This window comes from Seriola lalandi, unplaced genomic scaffold (genome assembly GCF_002814215.2).
Source record: "Seriola lalandi dorsalis isolate HSWRI2012SDOR001 ecotype SW California unplaced genomic scaffold, Sedor1 jcf7180002054784, whole genome shotgun sequence".
NCBI lineage: Eukaryota > Metazoa > Chordata > Actinopteri > Carangiformes > Carangidae > Seriola > Seriola lalandi.
In genome coordinates this window covers 1,802,670-1,809,159 of record NW_019525337.1, presented here as the reverse complement: position 1 = coordinate 1,809,159, position 6,490 = coordinate 1,802,670, and the positions used below count along the sequence as shown (strand labels likewise).

Below are 6,490 nucleotides of genomic sequence, written 5' to 3'. Positions count from 1 at the left end.
GGGTTCTGTCATGTTTTTCAATGGCAGACACTTTTTGTTAGTTTTGTTTTGGACTTTTCGCACTTCCTGTTTTTATTTTGTAATTTGGTTCCTTGTGTGTCTCAGTGTTTTTGCTTCTTGTCGTGGTCTTGTTTCTGTGTCGTGATTGTCTGCCCCGCCCTGATGTGTTTAACCTATGTGCAATCACCTTGCCTCCTGTGTCTATAGTCTTTGTGCTCCCCTTTTGTCTGTGTTGGTTCATCTGTTTAGTTCAAGGTTTGTTCATGTCGTCTGTTCATGAGTTATTTTGGGTAATAAACCTGTCTGCACCGTTCCCCAAAGTGTTGGCTGCATTTGGGTCCTACTTACCTCAAAACCCGTGACATATGCAGCATCAAAAAATTTGTGACAAAACATTGAACTGTGTTGACATTGTTAAGGTCACAAAAACACAACAGAAGAATAATTAAACTTTTTTTTTTTTTTTTTCTTGACAACAGCATACAGTAGCTGTGCCATGCCGCACCAACTATACCTATATAAATTCAATTTGGACTTTAATGTTACATTTATATTGTCTTTAGTTCTTAATTATTTTAGCAAATCTTGACCCTTCTATTCAGTGTCTCCTCTGTATGTAGTTCATCCAGTATTTGCAGATGCAGTGATTCCACTGTTTCTCCAAGGGCCTCATTAAAGTTTCACATCCCATAATGAATTATAAATGAAAACATATGCAGCAAGACTATCACCTCAGTATAAGATCACACAAACTGAGTTCTAGCCATGAAAAACCACATTCAAATCACTCGGGATACAAAAACAAATTTAGGACTGAAGACCTGTAAACTGGCCCAGTCAGGGTTAGAGTAAGTTGCCAGGAAAAATTTCCCCAAAAGTCACCAACATAAATGTGTGTGTGTGATGTCCTGTGCTGTTCGGTAGATGCAACAGCAGCAGTTAATAGTACGATAATAGCGTTTGAAATGTATGGATTTTTGTGACAAACCACTGTTGTCTTTGTTGTTTTATGTGTGTGTGGTAATAGCGGGTTAGCAACAACAGGTGACAGGGCCTGTAATTACAGCCAGTGAAACCAGACAGGCTGTCTTCTCCTCCAAAAGACAGGCAGATAGAAGAGGACACACACATGCACACACACACATGCACACACACTGGATGTCTTTTCAAACGGTGAATAGTTCTGATAACTCTCATTGCCCTCATGTGGTTTAACATGGAGGCAAGTACAGCTCTGTAGTTATAAGTTGTCTTTTAAATTAAAAGTACAATACAGTGTGATGTCAACCCACTGTGACGTCACCCACTGGTTTGTGGAACAGCGTTTTGAAGCTTTGACTTTTGCATTTTGGTTGTCGCCATCTTGGTTTTTCTTTGAACTGGAAGTGACCATATTTGGAGAGGGTGGAGATGGAGAGGAGTGAGGGGTGGATCTGATTGAGAACACCTGGATACTGAGCACCCTCGTCTACACCAGCAAACTGAGTGCACCAGGCTCAGGCTGTGTCTAGTTTCTGCTAACACAGTTAGCTTCATAATTGGAGGTAAACTTCATAGCTAAGTGTTGGAGTAATGTTCTTGTAGTGGAAATAACAGAGTCTAACTTACACTTGCAGTGAAAGGAACCAGCTGTCATTAAAGGACAATAAATGAACCCGGTCTCAGCCACAATCCAGAAATACTGTGTCCAGTGCTTGCTTCTCCCTGCATGCCACACCCCATCACACACCCATAAAGCAAGGCAGAGTCTTAGGGCATGCCAGGAGGATCCAGCAGGCAATGTTACAGCTGGGTTACATAACCATGATGATGAAGCTTCCAGCTCTAACCTTAAGTACTTCTTTTAACCCAAAACCACAATCTTTTCCTAAAACTAATCAGGTAATCAACTATTTTGAGCTTAAGCCTAACCAAACAGTGACCTATACACAATGCTAACCACATGTTTTTCATTGTTACCATGACAATGAAGGTACGATATGCCTGCTGCTGTCAGGCTCCTTACATATCGATGACGAATTTCTCACTTTCCCATTAGATTTCTGTGGGAAATTAATGTGAGTCGATGTAACGTGCTCTGAAGTGATTAAAACGCAACTGCGTGTGTGTGTGACTGTGTGTGCACAGGAAATTTCCCTATGGAAACACTACTGTCAGATACATCTCCAGTTAACACACATCTTCTGTTCTACACAATGTGTGTGTGTGTGTGTGTGTGTGTGTGTGTCTTTGAGTACGTCCACACTACTATGTTTTCATTTTACGAAAATGATCTCTGTCCAATATGAGCATTTTAGCTCCGTATCAGAAACTATCTCTGTCCAGATTAACACACCTGAAAACACAGTAATCATGTACACAGGGCATGTGCGAGCCAGTGTAAACAGGAAGCAGGAATGTCTTCTCTGCAGTTGATTAGTTGCAAAACAATACACTGAACAAGAGACAGCAAAGATAGTTGTAGCATTAAAATACAGAATTTGTATCCTCACCAGCTGCTAGAAAAGACAACAAGGTCAGTAAGGCTTGTAATTCATTATCCATGTTGCTGTCACCACTTGTAAGTCGAGACTGATGAGACCCAATCAGGGAGTGACCGTGGGTGTCTACGTCATTGTTTCCAAACATCTCTGTTTTCGCCCGTCCTGGCAACAACACATCCCCAGAGTTTTAAAAATAAAAAAGGCCAGCAGTCTCTGTTTTTGGTGTTCAAAAACAAGCATGAAGCAAAAGCGATGCATTTAGTAGTTTGGACATAGTCTTTTGAGGAACAGTTTGAGTCATAGACCTTACAGAGTGAGGTCCTCAAACCTTCAAAAGGCTTTCAGGGTTCAGGTTAGAGTTAGAATTAGGTCAGAGTCAGGGTTAGGGCATTTAGTTGTGATGGACAAGGTGAAGGTAAGGAGCAAGTGAATGCAGTGTCAACAAGTGTCCTCACACAGTTAAGTGTGAAAAAAGTCTGAATACTTACTGAATACACTGTACAAATTCACTGTACAAAATGCTCATGTGTAGGACACTTTCTAAAGAGAATGTGTGTGTCAGAAACATTACAGGATCCTGTCGTGAAAACAGGGTGAAGCTGCTGAGGCAACTGTATTGTTACTTGAGGTGTTTTGTGTCACACTGTTAACACTGACACCCTTTTCCCAGAGCTCTGACAGCACTGAAAGGGACAATTACTTTACTGCCTGCTCTCCGTCCTCATTTGCTGTCAGCGTCAGTGGAGACATCCCAGCAGACCATCTCCTCCTCCTGTCAAGAAATAAACCTCAGAAAATGGGCTTCTTTTTCCTCTGTGCATTCTCAACTCCTCGTTATTATAACATTTACACATTTGCTTTATGGTCGTATTTGCTGGCAGCGTTATAGTATGTATGAATAGATTGTATTCAAGACTGAAATTGAATTGGAAACTCTACATCCCATGCACACTCAGTTTCTACACTGTGCAGTTCTACAGGCCTGAAGACTCATGGGAACTGACCAGTTCATTGTTCATTCATAGTTTTAATTAGCTTATCATCAGCTTTGCTCTAAACAGGCTATGATTAGGCTAACAAACAGTATATACTGGCTATTAAATGCCTTTAACAATTAAAGAGTTTTATGTTGAAATTCATCATGTCTCTTTTATCCAGTTAAAAGATAAATTCTTTCTCCCTCATAGTCACTGAAGTTTTAACCTCCCTCTGACATCTTACCAGACAGTGTGCCTTTTATGAACACGTCTCTAGCTCCCACCTCTAAATATTTAAAATTACTGTCAATATCTTTGAGAGGATCTCTGAGGACGCATAGGGCAAAGAAACTGGCTCTGAAATACATCTTGATCTTTGGGAAAAAAAGCTGAGTAGAATTAAGCATTCATATAGTCTGATGGATCACTTCAGGACGACTGGACCCAAATGAAATACTGGAGCACATGATTCACTTTAGCATTTTAAGGACCAGGTGCAACACAGCACCATATTATTCATAAGAGGAGACAACAGTGACATGATAAGTTACGTTTGACTCTGCAGACAATGCAGTATGTGTTGAAACATTAGTCGTTTGTGCCTAATCAGGAAAGTGCTGTGGAGAGAGGAATGCATACTTAGTAGTCGCATACTTATATACAGTACCTTACAAATTATGCCTTTTCACAACCCAAAGTTTTAGCCCAGTCATCTCAGTAAGGACAGACACCACTTTTGCCTCACATCATGCGCCCTAAAGCCAAGCAGGCCAAAAAAGATGACAATAAAAAGGACGAGCAGCCCACTGGCGTTAGCCAGATTAGCATGGCTGCACTAACTAGCTTACTAGAGGAGCACTACCAGTCCATTTCGTCTGGCCTCTCTACCGAGTTCACATCTCCCAAAACCAAATAGATGCAGTGAAGGCCACAGTTACTGATTACGGTGAGCGTATTGCAAGTCTGGAGGCCAATGCCAACCTAACTGAGGAGGATATCCAGATGCTCGAGGTTTCGTATTCCACCCTAACAGAGGGTTGTGCTCAAGGCAAAAAACATTGATCTGGAAGGATGAAGCCAACTAAACAACATCAGGATTGTCAGTCGAGGGCCCCCCCACAACCTTTTTCTCCAAAGTACTGGTGGAGATATTCGGTGACCAAGTACTTCAATCCCCTCCTGAGCTGGACCAGGCCCACCATACACTAACTGCAAGGCCGCAGGGGGACATGCCCAGACCTGTGATTGTGTGAATGGCTGCCAGTTTGTTTCATGGAATGTAAGGGGAGTCAATGGAGTTATTAAAAGAGGTCTAGTAATGTCACACTTACACCAACTTAGAGGGGATATTTCCTTTCTGCAGGAAACACATCTTGGGTCTTCTGAGACTTTGAGTATCATGTATTCCATTCTAAATTTTCCACGAGAGTGAGAGGCGTGGCCATTATAATTGGCAAAAATGTTATTATTTGAACCTTCAAAGTCCATTGTGGATCCCAATGGGCTCTACGTATCCTCCCTCCCTGAGATAGACACTCATTACTGCAATGTCTCTCAGACTGACTGACTGCCTAAATGACCCTTGGAGAGCCTCCCTCCTATCTGTCAAAACTTTTTTTTTTTTTCCCACGTTCATAGTTCATATTCAAGGATAGATTTCTTTCTCATCTATAACAGACTTCTACACTGGATAAAGTCCAGAGGGTACCATAGTAAAGTGATCTCAGACCACATCCCCACATCAGTCAACATACTTTTCCTAATCCTAGCCCCCCACCCAGACAGTGGAGACTTTTCTTTTTTATTATCCAATTCACGATTTAAAAAATGTCTTTAAAACAGCCCTGATATATCGAGATCCACCCTGTGGGAGGCCCGTAAGGTGTACCTGAGGGGACAAACTATTTCTTTTGCCTCCCAGTTGAGAAGAGCGGATTTGGCCAGAATTCTTTGTATGTCAGAGCAGCTCCAGATGGTGGACACACAATACGCGAGCGGTCCCACTCCTGTACTTTACAACAAACGCCTCAGGCTTAGGCTGAGTTTTTACCTTTTGTCGTCAGATAAGATCAGTGAATGATGTTTTTCTAAATTATTACTCGGACCTTTACTCCTCAGAATACTGCCTGGAGCAGTCTCAATCCTCTGGAGCGGCTTACATATTCCAAAATGAATGACAGCTTTGCTGACGGGCTAGGAGCATCAATTTCAACCACGGAAGTACAAGAGGCAATCAGCAAACTACGAAATGATATATAGTTGAATTCTGTAAAGCATATTCTAACCTCATCTCTCTACTCTCAGTTGAAATGTACAACCCTATCTGAAGCCACCATTTGTCTTCTATTAAAAAAAGATAAGGATCCTCTTGAATGTAACAGCTATAGACCCATCTCTCTTCTAAATGTGGACCTAAAGATCCTAGCTAAAGTTTTAGCCTCACATTTACAACAAGCCCTACTTGTGTAACATAGTTAAAAGAAGCTGAGTAAATCCAGCTAAATGTGGGATAAGCGCCCTCTGCTGTCTATTGTGTGTGTCACTGGAAAGGGTATGGAAAAAGGGATTGTGGGTAATCCTCAGTGAAAATGAGGATTCGAACAAGAGGTAACGTGCCTCACAGTCTCGTAGAAAAAAAAAAGAAAACAAAACTTTGTTTACAGTTGTTGGAGTCGTGTAAAATTAAGATAATACTGTGTATTGATTTGCTGTATGTTTATTATTGATTTTTCCATGCTCTCTGCAACTTCCGCTGTGTTTGTTGTGTATTGTCGCTGAGAGAATCGAGTATCATGGAGCTAGCAGTATTAGCTTGACATGATGCTGTTTTCTTCTGCAGAGACTGATGTGCCCATGAGAGAGGAAAAAAGCATTACTTACCATTGCCCTTTCTGTCATACATGCAGGTATGTGTGAGAATGTTAAAAGACAGCAGATGTGTGTCGTTATGTTGGTTAAAAATTATTTCGTGTTTATTTCATGCCAGCTACTGGTATGTTGGATATAAAAAAAATGTAAAAAGGTAATAGC

The 6,490-nt window shown here is 41.3% G+C and overlaps 1 long non-coding RNA gene across 1 annotated transcript in view; it reads left to right on the top strand.

Moving 5' to 3' along the window:
• Positions 1–6,490, top strand: part of LOC147817987 (uncharacterized) — a 273,041-nt gene that overhangs the window by 17,180 nt on the left and 249,371 nt on the right. The window lies entirely within an intron of this gene.